General features: G+C 40.9%; 1 protein-coding gene across 1 annotated transcript in view; it reads left to right on the plus strand.

Moving 5' to 3' along the window:
- The first annotated feature begins 2,838 nt into the window (after positions 1 to 2,838).
- Positions 2,839 to 23,253, plus strand: part of pdzd2 (PDZ domain containing 2) — a 315,666-nt gene continuing 295,251 nt past the window's right edge. Inside the window, exon 1 of the mRNA XM_008118592.3 lies at positions 2,839 to 2,944. The gene's annotated coding sequence lies outside the window, so the exon portion shown is untranslated. The remainder of the gene's footprint in view (positions 2,945 to 23,253) is intronic.

Below are 23,253 nucleotides of genomic sequence, written 5' to 3' on the forward strand. Positions count from 1 at the left end.
TTAGTAAAATGGACCCTGACCAAGTTATTATTGGGTTGATGTGTGCTTTTTGGGCTGTATTATGGTCATGTTCCAGTAGCATTCTCTCCTGATGTTTCGCCTGCATCTGTGGCTGGCATCTTCAAATTCCACACACACAGACACACATATATATATATATAGGTAAAGGTTTCCCCTGATGTTAAGTCCAGTCATGTCTGACTCTGGGGGTTGGTGCTAATCTCCATTTCTAAGCCAAAAAGCCAGCGTTGTCCGTAGACACCTCCAAGGTCACGTGGCCGGCATGACTGCATGGAGCGCCATTACCTTCCCGCCGGAGCGGTACCTATTGATCTACTCACATTGGCATGTTTTTGAACTGCTAGGTTGGCAGAAGCTGGATCAACAGTAGGCGCTCACTCGCTCCCGGGATTTGAATCTGGGACCTTTCGGTCTGCAAGTTCAGCAGCTCAATGCTGTAACACACTGAGCCACCGGAGGCTCCTTCAAATTCCATATATATATATATATATATATATATATATATATATATATATATATATATATACACACACACACACACACACACACACACACACACACACACACACACACATACACACATATATATATATATACACACACACACACACACACCATATATATACATCAGGGAAAACCTTTACCTTTACCTTTTTATGGAATTTGAAGATGTCAGCTACAGATGCAGGCGAAACATCAGGAGAGAATTCTACTAGAACATGACTATACAGCCTGAAAAACACACAGCAACCCAATACTAACTTGGTCAGGGCCCATTTTGTTAAATTCACACACACAGTCCACGTGCTTCACTGCCAACAGAACCTCTGAAGATGCCAGGCAGAGATGCAGGCGAAACATCAGGAGAGAATGCTACTGGAACATGGCCATGCAGCCTGAAAAACTCACAGCAACCCAGTGATTCCGGCCATGAAAGCCGTCGACAACAAGTTAGTCCACTAGCCAACCTGAGGCCCACAAAGGAGGATCCGGTGCCCAGCTCCGAGGGCTTGGGATCCCCGCCGTTCGCCCTGCGGATTTAATCATACCTGCGCCACGAGGCAATCTTTCAAACGAGGCGAGTGTCATCATCTGTTCCGCCCTGAATGCTAAACAGTAAAATTAAATCCTTAAGCTGTTCCCAGCTCGCTCCTGCTGTGCTTGTATGTTCTGGTAATGATTATTAAAAGAGGGGAAGGAAAGGCCGTGTTTCTTCACAGTTTCTTCTGACCTTGCTTTGGTGCTAAAACAGCTGCCGAGTTTGTGTATTGGATTGTGTATTCCTGAATGGCAGGAGGCTGGACTGGGAGGCCCTTGGGTAATTTTTACTATTCTATGATTCTATAGAAATTCTATAGAATCATAGAATTGCAAAAATTCTATGATTCTATAGAATTCAGCAGATTAAACCACTGAGCTGCTGAACTTGCTGACCGAAAGGTCGGCAGTTCGAATCCGGGGTGCCGAATGAGCTCCCACTATTAGCCCCAGCTTCTGCCCACCTAGCAGTCTGAAAACATGCAAATGTGAATAGATCAATAGGTACCGCTCCAGCGGGAAGGTCATGGCGCTCCATGCAGTCATGCCGGCCACATGACCTTGGAGGTGTGTATGGACAACGCCGGCTCTTTGGCTTAGAAATGGAGATGAGTACCAACCCCCAGAGTCAGACATGGCTGGACTTAATGTCAGGGGAAACCTTTACCTTTACCTTTATGATTCTATTATGCATCCAATGTACATATATGCAAATGCAAAATCTGAAAAACTCAAAAATCCAAGTATTTCAGAAAACAGATACTTCAACTGAATCTACACCTGGATTAATTCCGCATCTACACTGCAGAATTAATGCAGTTTGACACCACTTCAACTGCCACAGTTCAATGCTATGGAATCCTGGGAGCTGTAGTTTTACAAGGACTTTACCCTTCAATGCAGGGTGCATCTACATTGCAGAATTAATGCAGTTTGACACCACTTCAACTGCCATGGTTCAATGCTCTGGAATCCTGGGAGTTGTAGTTTTGCAAGGTCTTTAGCCTTCACTGCAGGGTGCATCTACATTGCAGAATTAATGCAGTTTGACACCACTTCAACTGCCATGGTTCAATGCTCTGGAATCCTGGGAGTTGTAGTTTTGCAAGGTCTTTAGCCTTCACTGCAGGGTGCATCTACACTGCAGAATTGACGCAGTTTGGCACCACTTCAACTGCCACGGTTCAATGCTAGTGAATCCTGGGAGCTGTAGTTTTACAAGGACTTTACCCTTCAATGCAGGGTGCATCTACACTGCAGAATTAATGCAGTTTGACACCACTTCAACTGCCATGGTTCAATGCTCTGGAATCCTGAGAGCTGTAGTTTTACAAGGTGATTCATCAAAGTGCAGCTCCTATGATCCCATTGCATTGAACCATGGCAGTTAAGGTGGTGTCAAAGTGCGTTAATCCTACGGTGTAGAGCGTGTCCTGCATTCATTCATACAGTTGTTCAGCTCTTGGGGAATCCCCTCCTTGACCTGCCACTCAAAGAGAATATCCCCGCCCACCGATGGGAACCCCTTCTGCCACGCCCACCTTCGGAGCAGCGTGGCCACGCCCCTATTCAAATGAGGGGGCGGGGCGGCCTCCTTTTGAATGAACAGGGGAGAAGCGCCGAGCGGGATTGGCCCGTCTCCTCTCCAAAAAGCCACCGCGAGGCGAGTGGGCGGGGCCTGCGAGGGGCCGGGGGCGGGAGCGAAGAACTTCGGGCGGCCAATCAGAGCCCGCCTCCCGCCCAAGCTCTCCCAATAGTGACAAGCGGCGGAGCTAAATTGAGAACAACAGTAGCAGGAGGACCCGCGCCTCTTCCCTCTCTCCCCGTCCCCCCCCCCCCAGCATCCTGCTTTTGGACTGCTCCGAGGTCGGTCCCCCAGCACCAGGTAAGGAGGATGGGGCAGACTATTATTGCTGCGGGGGGAGGTCAGGAAGGAAGGCAAGCAAGCCTCGTTGTAGTCTGTAGAGTGCTGGGAACGTAGAGAGGCAGGCAGCACAAGAGGCAGAGGCGGGATCGGACCGGTTTATAAGTGCTCCGCGGTGGATGATGGGACCTAGAATGAAATGGAGAGAGCCAGGTTAGGAGCTGAGCCCCTTCCTCAAGCCTTGGAAGCGGCCTTTCCTTTCCTTTTTTGAGTGTGTGTGTGTATTGGTGTGTGAGCCATGCAGAAAGTTAGACTTTAGAAGGAGCAAGGGATGTATGGACTTGCCTCCATCACCCATCCTTTTGTGGAGGGAGCAAAATTATTATTATTAATAATAATAATCTTGTTTGCAGTGTCATACAATTATTATTATTATTATTATAACAGTGTCGTACAATAATAATAATAACAATAACAATAGACATTGACAAAATTACGATCTGCCAACTGCAAAAGGCCACCCTACTGGGATCTGCACGCATCATCCGAAAATACATCACACAGCCCTAGACATTTGGGAAGTGTTCGACTTATGATTTTGTGATACGAAATCCAGCATATCTATCTTGTTTGCTGTGTCATAATAAAATAATAATAATAAATCTGTATTTATATCCCGCTTTTCTCCCTCATGGGACCCAAAGCGACTTACAGCATATTAAAATCACATAAACACCAATCAGAGTGCATCAATAATATAAACATATAATAGGATAAACAGATTAAGAAAAACAACTGCAGTATACATTCAAGTCCATGAGGCATCATATCCAGACATACACTGCACTCTTCTCCAGTCCATAACGCACGATATTCATGTCATTCCTGATTAATTTTCTTCGCCAAATGCCTGTTTGAACAGGAAAGTTTTTAGTTGTTTCTTGAAAGAGACAAGCTGTTTTAATTTCTTTTGGGAGCATCCATTGGGAGGGGTCTCTTTGACCCCAAATCCAGACTGCAGGCAAGCCTTGGAAGCAGCCACAGCTTCCTCCACCTCCTAGAATCATGTTGGAAGAGACCTTGTGGGTCATCCAGTCCAACCCTCTGCCAAGAAGCAGGAAAATCGCATTCAAAGCACCCCCTGCAGATGGCCATCCAGCCTCTGAATAAAAGCCTCCAAAGAAGGAGCCTCCACCACACTCCGCAGCAGAGAGTTCCACTGCTGAACAGCTCTCACAGTGAGGAAGTTTTTTCTCATGTTCAGGAGGAATCTCCTTTCTTTCCTGTAGTTTGAAGATCTTGTTCCGTGTCCTAGTCATCAGGGCAGCAGAAAAAAAAGCTTGCTCCTTCCTCCCTGTGACTTCCCCTCACATATTTATACCTGGCCCTCATTATGTCTCCTCAGAGCCGCCTTCTCTTCTGCAGGCTAAACATGCCCAGCTCTTTAAGATTTTTTTTCTTTTATTTGATACATTCCAACAATTAACAAAATGTTTGCGATGCATGTCTTATTTCAATATACATAATACCAAAAGTAACTAATGCTTAAATGACATTTTAAATGATCCTTTGGAATGTATCAGCCCAGCTCTTTAAGCCGCTCCTCATAGGGCTTGTTCTCCAGAGCCTTGATCATTTTAGTCGCCTTCCTCTGGAAACATTCCAACTTGTCAACATCTCCCTTCAACTGCGGTGCCCAGAATTGGACACAGTGTGATTCCAGGTATGGTCTGACCAAGGCAGAATAGAGGGGTAGCATGACTTCTCTGGATCTAGACCAGGCATGGGCAAACTTCGGCCTCCAGGTGTTTTGGAGTTCCCACAATACCTAACAGCCAGTAGTACCAAAAGGGTTATGAATAATTTTTTTGTCAACTTTAAATTCGGTTTGCTTATTTTGTGTGCTGATTCAGAAAATTGCGTTGGATAGACCACATCAGCTCTAGTTTCTGATACAGAACATATGCCATCCAGTAGACGCTATCTGCTCACCCATAGAAAACCATATTTAATAATCTAGAGCTGATGTGGTCTATGCAATTTTCTGAATCAGCACCCTTAATAACTCCAGGAACAGGCCTAAAAACAAAGACACCAAGAACATTTTTTTTTGTTGGGCTGTATTATCTGTAGTAGTAACTGTGAAGCTGCGGACCATATTTCAGTTCTTATGGATCACTGGTGGTCCACGGGTCACAAGTTGGGAACCATTGCTCTACACTGTAGAATGAATGCAGTTTGGCCCCACTTTTAACTACCATCGCTTGATACTATGCAATCATAGGATTCGTAGTCTGATGGAGCAGAGAAAGCTAAAGACCTTGTAAAACTACAGCTCCCAAGATTCATAGCTGTTCAAGTGGTGTCAAACTGCATTCATTCTGCTACAGTATTAATCTGAAGGAAGGGCTTCTAACTGGGAGAGGTGTCACTGGTTCCCACATGGGGTGCATCTACACTGTAGAGTTAACTGCAGTTCGTCACCAGTTGTGGTTTTATGAGGACTTTAGAAATTTCTGCCAAAGAATATTGGTACATTGCCCTGGTTTTCCTAGCCTTGAGCCATGGCAATTCAAGCTGTCTCAAACTGCATTCATTGTACAGTGTAGATCAGGCATGGGCAAACTTTGGCCTTCTGGGTGTTTTGGACTTTAACTCCCACAATTCCTAACAGCCAGTAGGCTGTTAGGAATTGTGGGAGTTGAAGTCCAAAACACTCAGAGGGCCATAGTTTGCCCATGCCTGGTGTAGATGCATTCTTGGATCCGGGTTGGCCTTGCAAAGAGAGGGCCTCTGTGTGGGTCTTGGAGCAGGAGGAGTGGAGCCAGCCACCACCATCCCTCACGGCTCCGTTCCCAGCTCCTTTGGCTCTTGGCTTATTTGCATATATTATTATTTCGTGTTTAAAATTAGCTCGGATGAGACAACCGCATCTGCCTGCTTAATGCAAAAAAAACAAGCAAGGAAACAAGCAAACTCTGGATGATTAATCTTCACTCTTGCAGTTCTTGCACAAAGCCTACCACAAATGATGCAAAATCCTCTCCCCAGTGTAGAATGAATGTAGTTTTACCCCACTTTAACTACTCAATACTATGGAATCGTAGGAGATGCAATTTGGTGAGGCAGCAGCACTCTTTTGCAAGAGAAGCCAAAGACCTTGTAAAACTGCAACTCCCAGGATTCGGTAGCATTGAGCTAGGGCAGTTAAAGTGATGTCAGACTACATATTCATTGCTCAGTGTAGATGCACCCCTTGTCTTTGTCTCCACTCCTTTCTTTACCTCTTGATACATGAAAAGTAATTCCTCGGAGTCTCTGTGGTCTCTCCTTTGAGACTAGCCAAGAGTGATGCCCCAAATTTGTTTAGTTTTTTTTACAGAATTTGCAAACATTATTTTTGTTTTGGCAGCATTGTTTGAAACTTCCCCCCCTTCCCAGCCAGCCATATTGATTGGTGGATTCTAAAGTTGTAGTAACTTTTAAAAAACTATGATTCTTTGTAACTTGGAGTGCTGTTATGAGAATGGAAGGAGGAACTCTAGTGGATCTGTGGATCCAACCTTGATTTGATGTTAGCACATAGTTAGCAAAAGTTATTGGGAGATTTTTTGTGTGTGTGTCAGGACAGCTTGAGAAACCTCAAGTCGCTTCTGGTGTGAGAGAACTGGCTGTCTGCAAGGACATTGTTAAGGGGATGTCCAGATGTTTTACCATCCTTGGCAGATGTTCAAGGGAGAAGGAACAACTGACCCAGTATGAGGAGACTGCTGTGCCATTCTGGACTGAATATTCCTTTGTTAATACTTATTCTCCTCCATACACTAATAGTAGAAATCAGTGCCATGATAAAAATGCATCAGAGCTTGGAACCCCATATCCCCTAGGCTCCATAACCAAAAAGTGAATTTTCTAAGCTCTACAAAAGGCAACTACAGTAGGCCATTGAATCAATTTAATCTTCTGATGTGTTCGCTCACCATTCGACAGTGGGAATAACGACTGGATTGAACTTCTAATGTCCATCAGGTGAAACAGGCTTTAGTGACATGAAAATATGTGTTTGTTTGTCTTTAGAAAGTATTAGTTGCTGCACTTTAAAAAAAAAACCTGTGTACAATAGAATGATGAACTCAGGGTGCATCTAGACTGCAGAATGAATGCAGCTTGAACTGCCATGGCTCAATGCTGTGTAATTCTGGGATTTGTAGTTTGGTGAGGCAGAGAAGGGTAAAGACCACGTGAAAGGCTTTGCCATTTCCTTCCTTTGAAATCTATCCCACAACAACAGGTATTCATTCATTGGTGGTCTTCTATCAAGTATGAAACAGGGCTAATCCTGCTTAGCTTCCAAGATCTAATGCTTTTAGGTTAACTGGTCTGAAGAACAACTTCTTAGCCAGGCAACTTAGTAATGGACAGGTTTGGCCCATACATTTTCCCCTTGGGCCTTTGGTGTTCCTCCCTAATTATCCTACTTTCTTGGAGGCATCTGATGTTATTACAATATGAAATGTGACTCTTTAAAAGTGGTGGATCAAAGCTTGGCTTCTGAGTAATAAGCAACTAAATAGTAAAATTGTATAGTAAACAATACGATTGGCATTTTCAACAACTGAGGATCTGTTGCAGCATAAGTGTTTGTAAATAAGACAGTACACTATATTGGGTTCATAAATTGGCATCTTTGGTTGGCAGAGGAAATATGTTGCATGTACAGTAGAGTCTCACTTATCCAACATAAACGGGCCGGCAGAACATTGGATAAGCGAATATCTTGGATAATAAGGAGGGATTAAGAAAAATCCTATTAAACATCAAATTAGGTTATGATTTTACAAATTAAGCACCAAAACATTATGTTATACAACAAATTTGACAGAAAAAGTAGTTCAGTAAGCAGTAATGCTATGTAGTAATTACTGTATTTATGAATTAAGCACCAAAATATCACGAAGTATTGAAGACATTGACTACAAAAATGCGTTGGATAATCCAGAATGTTGGATAAGTGAGACTCTGCTGTATTTCCTTTAAGTTGCCTGTTGGTGTATGGAGAATTGGAGACCACATTAAATTCATGGAGTTTCTTTAGGCAATGAATACTCAGAGGTGGTTTTGCCAGTTCCTTCTTCTGAAATATAGCCTACAAAATCTGGTGTTCATTGGTGGCATCCCATCCAAGAACTAACCAGAGTTGACCCTGCTTAGCTTCTAAGACCAAAAGGGATCTGGTCAGCTTTTAGGGTATTTAGGCAGAAGTAGAGAAAATATACATAGGGCCTTATAGGGGGCAAAAACTCAATAAATTAACCTTGATTCAGAGAGAAAAAAATAGCATGTGTTTATACGCAAAACTAAAATGCATGCAAGATAAGAAGAAAGGCTATTCACAGCAGCAGTAATTAGCAGCAACATGGGTCTTTCTAGCTTTGCTATGCTAATTTGACACTTCTAATTGGAGAGAAGTTCCAGTGGAGATCTAAATGAGTGGAATCCAAGCTTGCTGCTAAATTCTAGTTCAGCAGTTTTACTCTGGGGTCTCCCTTTGAAACCTTTTGTTGAAGAATCAGGTCAGCAGCAGAGTATCCTGGGAGACTGAAATGTTCTCCCAGTGCTTTCTGAACGCCAATAGTTTTGATGTCAGGTTTTTGCGTCCACTTAGGCATTTCCACAGTGTCTTTCTCTCATCTCTTCCTCTCTGGAGAGCGGGTCTTGTGTCGAGAGCCAAAGCCCTGCAGTAGGTGGAAGCAGCAGACGAACCCTTTATTCCAGGACCAAACAGAAGGCCTATATAGTCAGGATGAGCAGATGTAGTCTTCTTTGAAAACATAATTGATGCTAATCTCTTGTGGATGGCTGCGTAGTAATGATCCCGCATTAGTGGTAAGCCTTGGCTTCAGATCTTTATGAAAATTATGTGCTTGTTTCTCAAGGATGTGAGCAACAAACACTAGGTGCTGTAGGTCAGCTTCATTTCTTTTGTAATTGTTCCATCCCTTTTATTTGCAAGATCAACCAATTTCATTAACATTAATCATACATAGCATCACATACTTTCTACTGTTCAAGGTGCTTTAATTATATCATGTCCATAGTCCTTGCAATGACCCTGTAAGACAACCCAGGGTGAATTGCAAGCAAGGAAAATAAATGGCTGATAAATGATATTCTCTGGGTTTTGCTATGGTTGGTGTCACCTCCATAGATCTCCTCCCATATAAGACTGTACCTCAAATATTGTAGCTAACATACTAGAAAACTTGACCTAATCAGTGGCTATAAAAGAACATAATAGCAACTAAAGCAACAGCGCATGATTGTGGTGCATGCGGATGAAACTATGTGATTCGAAGCATCGCCTTCATTGGGTGGTAACAGCAGCCGTGGATTGAGGTTCTGGGTTTTAGCCTGCCACTTTTGGACTCTTGCTTGCTGGAGTGTTCCTGTGAGTACCTCTGTGGATCTTAGGAAACTGTTTCTTGATTTAAGGCATTGCCTTACTGGCTTATATCAGAACAGAGGATGGGCCGGAGATGTCACTGCCTTGATCCTTTCATTACAGGCTGCTACTTCCCGACGGATGCCAGGTGGTGTAATACTGGCCATATTGTAGGTCTATTGATATACAGGTTATGGACAAGATAGGTTCCGTAAGTTTGTTCTTACGTTGAATTTTTATGTAAGTCGGAGCAGATACATTTTTAAAATATAACTCCTATCAAATAGATAGATAGAAAGATATATAGTTTTGGATAGCACAGGGAAGGGTTAACACACCTGTAATGTTTCTTTTGCTTCTTTGATTCTAAGATGTTCTTCGATTTCTTTGATTATTTCTTCGATTCTTAGATGTTATTGATTGTAAGACACACACTAATTTCAATACCAACAACAAGATACATAAGACACACCTATGACTCTAAGACGCACCCCATTTAGAGATGTTGATATGGGGAGAAGGTGCATCTTAGAGTTGAAGAAATATAGTACATGTAAACTGAGTTTATGAAAAATGTTGTGGTCATATCTAAGTTAGGTATATAACTTATAACTGGTATCCAGATTTTGTTCATGTACATGGTTTCCTCCTTTCTGTTGAAATTGTCCACATGCTTTTGGATTTCAGAGGCTTCTCTGTGTAGTCTGACATGGTGGTTGTTAAGTGGTCCTCACAACCTTTGAGGATGCCTCCCATAGGTGTGGGGAAACATCAGGAGAGAATGCTTCTGGAACATGGCCATACAGCCCAGAAAACACACAGCAACCCAGTGATTATGGTCATGAAAACCTTCAACAACATATTTTGGCTTTGCTACATTGGCTGCATGATTAATTCATTTCTGAGCCAGAGTTTACAACAACTGCACTTTCGGACTACAGTTTCCAGAAAATCTTAGCTGGTGGATCTGTTGTGTGTAGGGGATTCTGGGATTGGCACTCTTGGAAAAGCAGTGCTATATATCCACATTCTCCTAAGACATACATTGTACTGTGCTTATTTTCATTCATTTATTTAATTTATATTTCATTTTTTCCCCAAATGGGATTTAAACCAGCATTTAATTAAATGTTCATAGGATTTTAGCATAATACAGTTTATTTTTGGAGAAGGTTAAAAGCATTCATATTTTACATTAATAATGCAAATGTTCCTTTGTTCATTACAGGGTACAATTTATACTATCAGTCTTCTAAATTTAGAAACTGTCATGATTTTTTTTCCCCAGTGGAAAATAGAAAAGGCTTTTTTTCCATGTCAGGAGCTACTTGAGAAACTGTAAGTCACTTCTGGTGTGAGAGAATTGGCTGTCTGCAATGATGTTGCCCAGTGGACACCCGGATGTTTTGATGCTTTTACCATCCTTGTGGGAGGCTTCTCTCATGTCCCCGCATGGAGCTGGAGCTGATAGAGGGAGCTCATCTGCACTCTCCCTTGGGTTGGATTCGAACTGGCAACTTTCGAGTCAGCAACCCAACCTTCAAGTCATCAGTCCTGCCGGCACAAGGGTTTAACCCACTGAGCCACCAGGGGCTCCAATAGAAAAGGTTATGAATACAGAAGGAGGGTCTTGGTGGGGTTCAAAATTTAGATTTATGATAATTAGACCAAGATTTTTAAAAATGAAATTGTATAATCATCCGTAGCCATTTCTTTTAACACTTTTTTTCTACTCCCATCATTTTTGTTCCAAATGAAATTGAGATTATCAGGAAATCAAATTATGCTCCAGATTAACATGTAATATCTCATATAGTAGTGTCTTCCATGCTCAGATATGTTTGTTTCTGCAACTCAAGCAGAGAACTAGTGATTTTCCATATCTGTCCCATCATCTCAGCCATTGTGATTCATGAAGAAAGGTACTGCGAGTCCTAATCCAGCAACATCTGGAGGAGAACAGGTTCCCTTTGCTGTGTTTTAATTCCTGGCTGCATGTCCTTACTGTAGATAGATGCAATTGCTATCATGGATATTACTGAACAGAAATTCCTGTTCTTGAAAAGTTTATCTTTTAATTAGTCTTTAGGATTAGAATTAATGTTTAACTGATCGCCAGTGTAGTCTTGTGCCATGGAGGGAGGATTCAGAAATGCTACCAAATAGAAAATGGGTTAGGGTTTTTTTTTTTTTTAAAGGAATGACTTGTACTCTTTTGTGCAATGACCTAATAAAATCAGACAGCATGAAACATCTGGCAGATTTTTTTTCCATGGGTAAAATGTAGTTCAGTGTGTCATTAAATACACCCACTCCACAGGGCTGGCTGTAAAATGCTGCAAAACGGAGAGAGAGGCTACAAAAGAGCAAGTAGCCAACAAATACACAGTCATATTCAAAACTAAAGCAAGGGAGGCCGTCCGACCTTGAAAGCGAAAAGTGCAGCTAAGTGCATCGCAGAAAGGTGTGTATGTGCACTGACCTCTCCATGAAATGTTCAGATCATTAAAAGCCCTTTAACTGTCTGAAGAGATCATACATCACCGTGAAACTGTTTGGCTTTCATCCATGGCCATTGTTGACCTGAGCATCTTTTCTTTCTGTGATGCGGTTCTCATAGGTTTCATCAGGGCCAGAACTCAGATGAGTTACTCGGGTGGTCTGCAAGTCCCAGCATCCCCCAATAGTCATGCTGGCTGGAGGACTCTGGGAACTGTCATCCAATATATATTTCTCAATTCTTCTGATGCATTATGCAGCCGTTGTGCCTTGAGATATACCAGGATGCACTTGGGTTCCCTTCTGGTGCCCATTTGCCCTGGCCAAAATACACAACTGGGCTGAGTTATTTTGAAACATACTCTGGGTCAAAATGTGAAAACTTTGAGCAAATCTTGGTTTCTATTCAAATATTTAAAAACAGGTAGGCAACTGGTGAACATAAGGCTTAAATTACCCTCTGTCCCGATTTCTTAGCTGGTCCCATGTTGATGGGGAGGATGTTAATTGGTGCCTGTTGGATCTGCCTTCCCTTCCTGGCAGGTTTATCAGTAGCTATGGGCAACTGCAGTATGGACATGTTATGTGATAGATTGCTGAAAAATACCCTCCCATTAACATTCCTTAAAATACCCTAAAATAATGTTTCAGGGCATAGTAGGAACTTCAAAGTGGTCGGGAGCTTGCTACCAGGTACAAACCAAGCCGGGATGCCAGTGGCAGAATCCTTAAGACCCTGGTACTTGACTTTCTTTGGATGATGAATGCAGATGCTGGGTCTGGCTGGTTTTCATCATGCCTCCCCATCCCAAAATCAATCCATTATGCATCTCAGCTGGCTCCCTAATATAGGATGCGTCAGACTATGGACCCTTTTGCCCCTTCTGTTCGGTATGAGCAATAGCTAAGACTCTTGTTTTTCTGCATTAAAAGGGAGATAGTGTGTTGATTGAAAAAGGTTAAAAAACACACCATCAAATAGTCGAGCTTTCAAAACATGAACTCACCTGAAGTATTGTGAAGTTCTATCGTGTTTCCCCGAAAATAAGACAGTGTCTTATATTAATTTTTGCTCCCAAAGATGCGCTAGGTCTTATTTTCAGGGGATGTCTTATTTTTCCATGATGAAGAATTCACATTAATTGTTGAACAAAAAAATGAACATTTGTTATATACAATAGTTGTCATCACAAACCAGCATAACCAGACAAACTGTGAATCCTATCAAGAATTCCTGGTTATTACCACTATTGGCATGTACAACAATCTATGTTATGTACATTTACCGATCCTGCATGCTCTGGTGTTCTGTTTGGCGGGAATGCTTCCAAACAAAAACTTTGCTAGGTCTTACTTTTGGGGGAGGCCTTATATTTAGCAATTCAGCAAAACCTCTACTAGGTCTTATTCTCAGGAGACGTCTTATTTTTGGAGAAACAGGGTATGTGCCACCATTCATGAATATCAGCAAGCTGGAATGTATCTACTTAAGAGCTACTAACTTGGTAAAAGTTCTGAAAAAAAAATAATGTATTTATTTGTTTATATTTTTCTGTCCCAGCTTTTATCATGAGATCTCTGGGCAACATTAAATTAAAACAATATGAATCTCTTCTAGTTAAAATAATAAAATAATTTAAGTAGGACCAAAAGATTATTAAGTCCACCACCAAGTTAAAACTGCAGAAAGAGCTAAAACAGTTAAAACCATGTACATGAACTCTTAAAGAAATGATTGTGTTCCATAGGCTGTAATAAAAAGCCATGTTTTCACTTTGTGCCTAGAAGAAACCCATGCCGCAGGGAAGGGCATTTCATTAATGGGATGCCACAACATAAAAGGTCCTCTTGATGTCCCTATATCTCAATCCTTCTGGTATGACAGGGAGAACGGCCCCTCTTCTGTCACTTATTGGGAAGACATATGTATAGAGAGGGACTACATCAAATGTCTAAGTCCCAAGGCATTTAGAGCTTTGAAAATCATCAATATCATCTTGAAGTCACACTAGAAGGATATTGGCAGCCAGTGTTTAGTGTGCTGGGTATGTTTGACTTGGAGAAGATAAGACTGAGAAGTGACATGAAAGCCCTCTTTGCATTTTTGAAGGGATGTCATATAGAAGATTGAAAAAGCTTGGTTTTTTTTGGAGCTCCAGAGGGTAAGACTAGTGAAATACAAGAAAAGAGATTCTGACTAACATTAGAGATTTCTGCTGGTAAGAGATGTTTGGCAGTTAAGCAAACTATCTCAGTAGGTGGTGGATTTTCCTTTTTTGGTGATTTTTCAAAGAGGTTAGATAGTCAGCAATAAGTCAGTCGTGGATTCCTGTAACGGCGAGGAGTTGGAACAGATGGTACTTGGAGTTCCTTCAGCCTCTTGCTATATATCTGTTGATCACTTCCGTACAAGAGCCATTGCACAGGCAAATGAGAGAAAATAGTCAAATCTTTAAAATGTTACTATTTGGTGTACAAATGCAGGGGATCCACCCCCTCCACCAGCATGGCTGGCTAGAAATAGAGCTATGTAATGGGACTGTTCTGCCAAATCCTGTCTTGCATTATGGGGAAAGGACCCAATGGACAGGATCCAATTGGCTATATCTGTTGAAGGAGAAGCTTGGTTATCAGATCCATGAAGAAATTATTTTCTTCTCTTTGCTATAATTATCTTTCTTTTTTTTTCTCCACAAGCCCTTTGTACCAGCCAAAACTTTCCCAGAAAGGGCTTTTCATCATCCTTAGCCGATATTGCAAGTTAACATTGACTTGGTCAGTGTGTAAGGAGAATTGCCCTTTCCTCCAGCAGCAGATACATCCAACTGGCCTCAAAACCTCTTGCCTATGATCTGGTATCAATGGGTCTATGTGGGTGGCCCTGGCATTAGGCCTTCAGCTGTGCAATCTGAATTGATTGGCAGTCAACATTATTTAGGGAGGGGGAGAGACTGAAGAAGCCATCTGACTTGCATGCATATCTCTTTCTTTTTTTGTGTTCTCCTGGTATCTGGGGCAGTGTCCTTTAAAAGAACATGCAGAACAAAATTGTCAGTATTGTCAGACTGTGGGTTAAATCCCAAATGAGTCGTGCATGGATTTGTTGAAATAAACAGGACTTAAGTTAGTTACTGACTTAAACCTTGATTTGATTCCAGTGGACTAACTCTGGATTTAATGCCATAATTCCTGTTTTAAACCCAGAATTGCTCAGAGAGGCAAGCAGGGGTCTTGCATTAATGTTGGCTTGCTGACATTTCCATGACCTTAGTCTGCCAGGAGGCTGAAGCTCCTGAGGTTTACTGTCAGCTTTTGCCATGAAGATTAGCACTGGCTTCTGTTTTCATAAACCTTCAAGGGAACCCATATCAGTGGGGGAGGGAACTCTGTTAGGCAGGAAATGGGATTTACTGGTCCTTCAAATCCCAGCACTGGTTGGTTTACAGGTAGAGCATGCTTATGTAAGTCAGACCAGTAAATATGGGCTGGTTTTCAGATCTGTGTAGACTGGCTTCTCTACTTCATCAGTTTCTTTCATTGGGAATGGCAGAAGCTGGAGAGTTGATAAAAATAGTATAATTGTGGGGATTGCAACCACATGTTGCAGTTTCTTATCCAGCTCATGTCTTTTTCTCAACCCAACCTCTGTCTCATCTGAGACTCAAAATGGAATCCACATGGTAAGTCACACTAGTTTAATTAGTGCCGTATATCAGCATAAATACTCTTCAGGATGTTGTCCAAGAAGGCTTCAAGTACCTCCTTGTAAAATGGTTTCCCTCAGGCTACTAAACAGTGGTGGGGCACCAAGGATGTAACTCTACCTCTCTCTTACTCCAGATAGTTATTTTGGGGCTGATGTGGAATCACTGAAAGAGCCCCATTACTCTGTTACCATTCATCCCAGGTCCTTTATATTCCTCTCACCTGCAATGTCTGGGTAATTATAATGGTAGACCTTTATATTCCACAAGCATTGTCGATGATTGCTCAGCCATAATATTATTTATTTATTTATTTATTTACAGTATTTATATTCCGCCCTTCTCACCCCGAAGGGGGCTCAGGGCAGATTACAATGAACACATATATGGCAAACATTCAATGCCAACAGACAAACAACATTCAGTTTTAGACAGACACAGAGGCATTTTAACATCTTTCCAGCTTCACGATTCCGGCCACAGGGGGAGCTGTTGCTTCACCGTCCATTGGTCGCTGTTCTTCCTCATTCTTTTCCTCGTGAGCAGTTTTATGGTGTTGTAGATTAAATTAGCCTCCCGCATAAAGCGTACCTAAATTTTCCCTACTTGATAGATGCAACTGTCTTTCGGGGATGCTAGGTCAACAGCAAGCTGGGGCTATTTTTTTTAAATGGTCGGAGGCTTAACCCGACCCGGGCTTCAAACTCATGACCTCTCGATCAGTAGTGATTTATAGCAGCTGGTTACTAGCCAGCTGCGCCACAGCCCGGCCCCTATTAACTGGCCCCTTCACACGTCTAGTCATCTCAGGGAGGTTTTAAGCTCTCCTAGTATCATTTCCCAGAGAAGTTCTACAAATCCTGTGGTTCTACCTGATAATATACATCTGCCCGCATAAGGGCTAGCATTAAGACTATGAATTTGTCATGAGCACATTATGTGTTTTGAATGCCCTTGTAGCTTCAGCAAGAGGTCAAACTTTTCCTTCTATCAAAATTGCAGTCTTTCACAGGTTTTGGTTTGTTCACAGGGGAAAAGGAGGAATCTGAGAAGAGAACCAGTGTGTTTTTTAGAGTCAAATTGAATATAAGGTTTTGAGCAGTTGTTTTTCAGGTCCGAGCCAGATTCACAAATATGTTTTTAAACATTGGGTCACATTTAAAAGTGAAGTGTTTCTCTCCATGTGAAAAGTGCTGGGTCCCCTGTTCCAGCTTGTGAACTACATTCTGGCATGCATTATTCAGCGGTGTTTGCTCAAGAAGACTTGAGAGATGGCTTCCTTTCTTCAAAATCCCATTCTCCCCATTGCCTTGAGCCCTTTTGCTTTTGCTGTCACTTCACAGTGAAATGTAAGCCATTGGTGGCTCGATGGTGACGCAGAACCTGGAAATTACATTTCCCTTGTCACATTTCCCTTGCCGGGTTCTCCTTAACACCGCCAACTGAATCTGGGAGTGTAAATATGCTGATGCTCAGAGCTGATCTAAAAGTTCAGCAAAATTGCCATGTAGAAACTTTCCTGAGAGTTGTACTGCTTCGGATTGCAGTAGTAGTGGTGGATGTGTGTTTTTAAAATGCTAACTTGCAGAAACAAATTTTCTTATATGTAGAAAAAGAGACATTGGGGATTAGACTTCTAAGGCTACCTCTTGTCTTGATGTGATAGCTTTCTGTATATAGGGAGGACTTAAGTGCACATGTATGGAGATTTCTTTTAATATATATAGATATAATTCTCACATCTGCATGAGTTTATGCTAAATGTGTAGCTTGGATCTTTGTGTGCAAATTTAAGCAAACGTGATTTGAAAGCAGACAACTTGGAAGTGTCCCAAATGGTATTGTAGCCCAACACGCAAAGTTGGAATCTTTTCATAACGTTGGAAATAGCAACCTGCCAAGCCTCTCACTGTTTATTTGTTCATGTATATATTTGCTAGCCTGTATTTTATGTATTTTGCCAGTTTGACTTACCTCTTTGGTGTGGGAGGGGTTATAGACATGTGATTGTACTGAGCATGTTCAAACTCAGGACTCAATTTTGTATTCAGTATGTGTTTGGACTTAGGTGGAGGAATGTGTGTTCGGTCTTCAGTGAAAGCAGATGTATGTGTCCAGACCTCAGTGGAGGCGGATGCATATTGAAGTTTGGATTTCAGTATAGAAGTATGCTTATGGACTTCAGTGAGTACAAGTATACTTACAGACTATGGACTAGTGATAAAGAATGATACCCTGTGTAATCTATACAGAAAGAAGCTGCATCCTATTTGTAACTGAACTTCAATAAGAAATGTGCCTGTATGGTGAATTAACACAAGATGTTTATGAGTAAACAAGATATGTTATTTTTCAAAGAAGACTTTGTCTTTTTTATCTCTGAGTGCATATTTTAACTAAGAGGTTTCAACGGAGTGCATATCTTTTGGACAATTAGAACTGCAAAGAAACATCTTTAAAACTCTGCTAACCAAATATATTTTTGTAGTGGCATATCGTTATACTTAGCAATTTAAAGTCATGGTTCTTCAGTTTAACAGCTGAGTTACGTGTGTGCCATTAGTTGAATGCTTGTGGATATCACTTGTTCAGAGATCATGCTTTTCTTGACTAGTGGTTTTCTAAAGGTGGTCTTTACATTACATTTTCATGGAGGTTCACATTTGCCAAAAGGATATGTGCCCATAGACTGGGTGCAGTTATTTTCTAATAGGTTATGCAATGCATAAGGCCGTAGCTGCTGATATTGCTGTGATGGTTTGTAGGAGGAAATAAAGCAGACTGCATGGGTGACCCCAAATGAATTAGGGAAATTTCTAGGAACTTCTGAATTTCAATTCTTTTGTGCCATGTGCTTCCACTAAAGCCCATGGCCATATGTTTGTATATTTCTTTATAATAAATGGCCACATTTATGGGCTTGCATCGTGATCTAATCCATCTAAGCGATTTCACATATGATGTCTGTTTCAATTTGATCTTCCTTGGGATCATCATTGATTTGTGTGTGAGTTTATGTGCGTGCACGTATGCTTAGCTTCTTTATGGATGGATGAAGCTAAAATTCCTTTTCATGTAGGTGCCCTACAGCATAAACTCTTTCTGATCGCAGTCCAAGTCTTGCTTATCTTGAAGTTCTTGCCCTTTTGCTCTCTATAGGCAGCTGAGGATGTGACTATTGAAAGCATATATTTTAAAGTTCCTCTTATTATTAATCCCTGACATTATGATCCTAAATCTATATTTGTTTGGATGCAAGTTCACAGATAACAGTGAGGTTTTGCTGGAATTATAGGTGGAGGGAATGATAATCTCCTTCCAAGCTTATCAAAAGTTCAAGCTTCAAGAAAAAGGACATGGAGAAGAGGGTTGGAAGCATGATCCGTAAGGACCAGAATGTCTGTTTAATGGCTGACACTTTTAGAAGGAAGAAGTGATAGATGTAAATTATTGACCAAATGAGACCCACTACATTTCTAAACTATTCATAAGTATATACTTTAGTCTACACATGCTTTGAGAAAAAATATGTCTGCCAAAGTATGTGTCTTACAGATAAAGTAGAGTCTCACTTATCCAACTCTCGCTTATCCAACGTTCTGGATTATCCAACGCATTTTTGTAGTCAATGTTTTCAATACATCATGATATTTTGGTGCTAAATTCGTAAATACAGTAATTACTACATAGCATTATTGTGTATTAAACTACTTTTTCTGTCAAATTTGTTGTATAACATGGTGTTTTGGTGCTTAATTTGTAAAATCATAACCTAATTTAATGTGTAATAGGCTTTTCCTTAATCTCTCCTTATTATCCAACATATTCGCTTATCCAACGTTCTGCCGGCCCGTTTATGTTGGATAAGCGAGACTCTACTGTTCTTCTTTCCTACTTGATGTGTCCATCAAGCTCAGTTTTGTTTGTTCTTCCTAGCAGCTTCCCTCCAAGGAGATTCCTGTGGCCAGAATCCATTGCAGAGCAAGGTGTGTTTTGATTTAATTTGGCTCAGAAGAAGCTAACTGTGTTGGCCTAGATTGTAAATCTTGTCTGAAGTGAGGATGCCAAGGAATAAAGCTGAGATTTCCTGGATATGGTCTACATTAAAGTCCCCTCAGACTGAATTCTTGGGGCTCATCTTAGATGTTGTGTGGTTGGTACAGGAAATAGTCAAGATTATGAGGCATGTGCCAAATATATGTATTTGTTGGAGAATGCAGCATTGCTCAATGCATTGATTCTAAACCAGGAGTGGCAGTTTTGGACCATTAGTGTTAACTTGCATAACAATTGGTGGGAGATGCTGGGAGCTGCAGTCATTGATATCTTGGAAGATAGCAGTGGGTCAGCCCTGTCTTAAAGCATGTTATAGAAGATGGTGTATACAATATTTGGATGTTGTAGCTCAGGCCTGGGCAATTTTGGCCCTCCAGGTGTTTTGGACCTCAACTCCCACAATTCCTAACAGCCTACCTGCTGTTAGGAATTGTGGGAGTTGAAGTCCAAAACACCTGGAGGGCTGAAGTTTGCCCATGCTTGTTTAAACTGTTGTTAGTGTGGGTGTGCAAAATATGTTTCATGGTTTTTGGGTCGGCTCTTTTGCAGCTGCGTGCTACCAAAGATAACTGCTTTGTCATTGAAGAATATTATGTCTCCAGTGCTCTGAAGCATAGCATTCAAGTTAAATGGGATAGAAGAAACATGGAATGTCACTTCTTTCTTTTCAGAGTATCTTGAGCCTATGAAAGGAGGTAGCTTAGGCTGAAATTTTGCAACATGTTTTATTCATGATCAACAAATCACTTCTCAGGAACTTTATATTTGTGACCTGGGCTTAGCGCTTCTGTTGTGTAGCTGAAATGTGAATAAGATATAATGCACACTTGGCAATGAATATCTTGTAAAGAAATTATTTACTGCTATCCCGTTTCTTTTTTAATTGCAAGGAATAGAACACAAAGAGAACAAGAGAGCTGGGCAGACTGTTTTAAAAAATGGTTTATGGTGTATTTGTTTGTGAGTTCTATTTAGAAAGTTGACACATGTAGGACTGAACCCTACTGACAATCCTCAATAGAGTCGAACCATTGAATCAAGGGTTTAATGCTTATGGAAAACCCCATTGATTTAAGAAGCCTGGAATGATTAATAGCAGGGGTCCTCAAACTTTTAAAGCAGAGGGCCGGTCCACAATCCTTCAGACTGTTGAGGGGCTGAATTATCATTTGGGGAAAAAAACCGAACCAATTCCTATGCACACTGCACATATCCTATATGTAGTGCAAAACAACAACAATAACAATGAAGGAACAATACAATATTTAAAAATGAAAATAATTTTAACTAACATAAACCTATCAGGATTTCAATAGGAAGTGTGGGCCTGCTTCTGGTCAATGAGATAGTCAGGTTAATTAGGATTGTTGTTGTTGTTGTTGTTGTTGTTGTTGTGTGTCTTCAAGTCATTTCAGACTTTGGGCGAGCCTAAGTCCAAAATTATTTATTTATTCATTTACTACATTTATTTACTACATTTATATCCCACCTTCTCACCCCGAAGGGAACTCAGAGCAGCTGTATGTACATACAATATATTATATTATTAGCATAGCACAATATTGGCATTGTACTATATTGAACTATACCACTATACTGTAATATTATATGTAATATATAACATATAATTAATATTATTATATGATATTATTGTTAGTATTGTATTGTATAAAATGATAATATTATTATCAGTATTATATGTATATACAATATATAATATTATTAAAACGGATATAAAAATATTATATTATAAATGAGGGCGAGGGCCAGGTAAATTACCTTGGAGGGCCGCATCCGGCCCCCGGGGCTTAGTTTGGGGACACCTGATTAATAGGATTGAGGCTATAGGGATGTCCATTATAAGTGTCATGAAAGCATGGACTCAGATGTATCTACTTCCATTTGAAAGTTGCTATGCTGAAAGAAAATGGCATACCATTTTCTATTGGTTAACCAGTCAGTCTTGATACTCTAATAATAATTATAAATAGTGCTAGGATTAGGACATAATGCTGCATTTCCCTTGCATATTGCACCATAAAACCATAAAATTGCACCATATTGCACTGCATCTAGAGCAGTGGTTCTCATCCTGTGGGTCCCCAGATGTTTTGGTCTTCAACTTGCAGAAATCCTAACAGCTGGTAAACTGGTTGGGATTTCTGGGAGTTGTAAACCAAACCACCTGTGGAAACACAAGCTGAGAACCACTGGTCTAGTGGGAGAGATTAATGTTGAAGTCCAGAGTCTAATTTCTTGGAAAGACCTGCAAGTGTCTGGTAGGAAGGAATTAACTGGAGGAGATGGAGGCTTAGAAGAGGTTGGTGTCCATGCCTTCAAGTCACTTGCTGATTTATGAATTTCATAGGGCTTTTCTTGGGCAGGAATACTCAGAGGTGATTTTACAGTTTCCTTCACAGCACCTGTATTCATTGGAAATCTCCATCCAAGTACTAACCAGAGCTGACCCTGCTTATCTACCAAGATCAGACAAATCTGGTGCCTTTAGGGTTAGAGGAAAGGGCTAATTTCCTTGGACTAGCAAGCGTTTATCAGTAAAGCATCTGTCATCGCCCAAGATTAGCCTCTTCTTAGAGAGCGTCTGCCTGGTTAAGCTGCTGGAAAAGGCCAAAAAAGCAACATTTCAGTGCAAAAGAACTTCCATGTTAAATGTAATTAGGCTAATTTTTAGTGCTCTCAGCAGGAAGGCAGATGGGATACTCCAGTCCACAGCAGGGCAAAGTAACTAGTTCAGCGCTTTAGGGATCTGTCCAAAATTATTAATAATCTGAAGTTGAAGTAGAAGTCATGTTGACCTTGTGCTGGATAGAGTGGTGTGGAACTGAAATCTTGCTGATTAATCAGTATACAATATATATCCGTAGGCTGGACATACAGCTGTGTAGGTAAGAATGTAGCATAGCTTGGAACATGGTAACATGTGAGTTTATATGATACATAGCTTCCAGATTGAGTAGATATTTGATGTTCTTCATCTGCAGTACCAAGGAGAGGGGTAAATATAAGAAGGCACATGCAGGTCACACTGTTGTATCCATATCTTTCAGAATTCAGTTTAACGCACAGATATGACTCCACATCAAATCAATTGGATGCTAATTCACACATATTTTTGAGAATATGCAGACACATCTTTTCTTGCTGTCTACAAAGTGGGGGGGGGGGGGCTCTGTGTAAATTTGCAATCACAGAGTGAGGGATCTGTGCAAATATCACCGAACTGATAGCAGGATGGATTAAAAAGTAGCAATTTTGCCATTTTTCAAAGTAGCCTTACAATTAAGTAGGGAGAAATATCTACATCGGGGTTTGACAGAGCAGCGGATTGTCAGTTATTTAATATACAGTAGACTCTCACTTATCCAAGATAAACGGGCCGGCAGAATGTTGGATAAGCGAATATATTGGGTAATAAGGAGGGATTAAGGAAAAGCCTATTACACATCAAATTAGGTTATGATTTTACAAATTAAGCACCAAAACATCATGTTTAACAACAAATTTGACAGAAAAAGTAGTTCAATACGCAGTAATGCTATGTAGTAATTACTGTATTTACGAATTTAGCACCAAAGTATCACTATGTACAGTAGAGTCTCACTTATCCA

This window comes from Anolis carolinensis, chromosome 2 (genome assembly GCF_035594765.1).
Source record: "Anolis carolinensis isolate JA03-04 chromosome 2, rAnoCar3.1.pri, whole genome shotgun sequence".
Taxonomy (NCBI): Eukaryota; Metazoa; Chordata; class Lepidosauria; order Squamata; family Dactyloidae; genus Anolis; species Anolis carolinensis.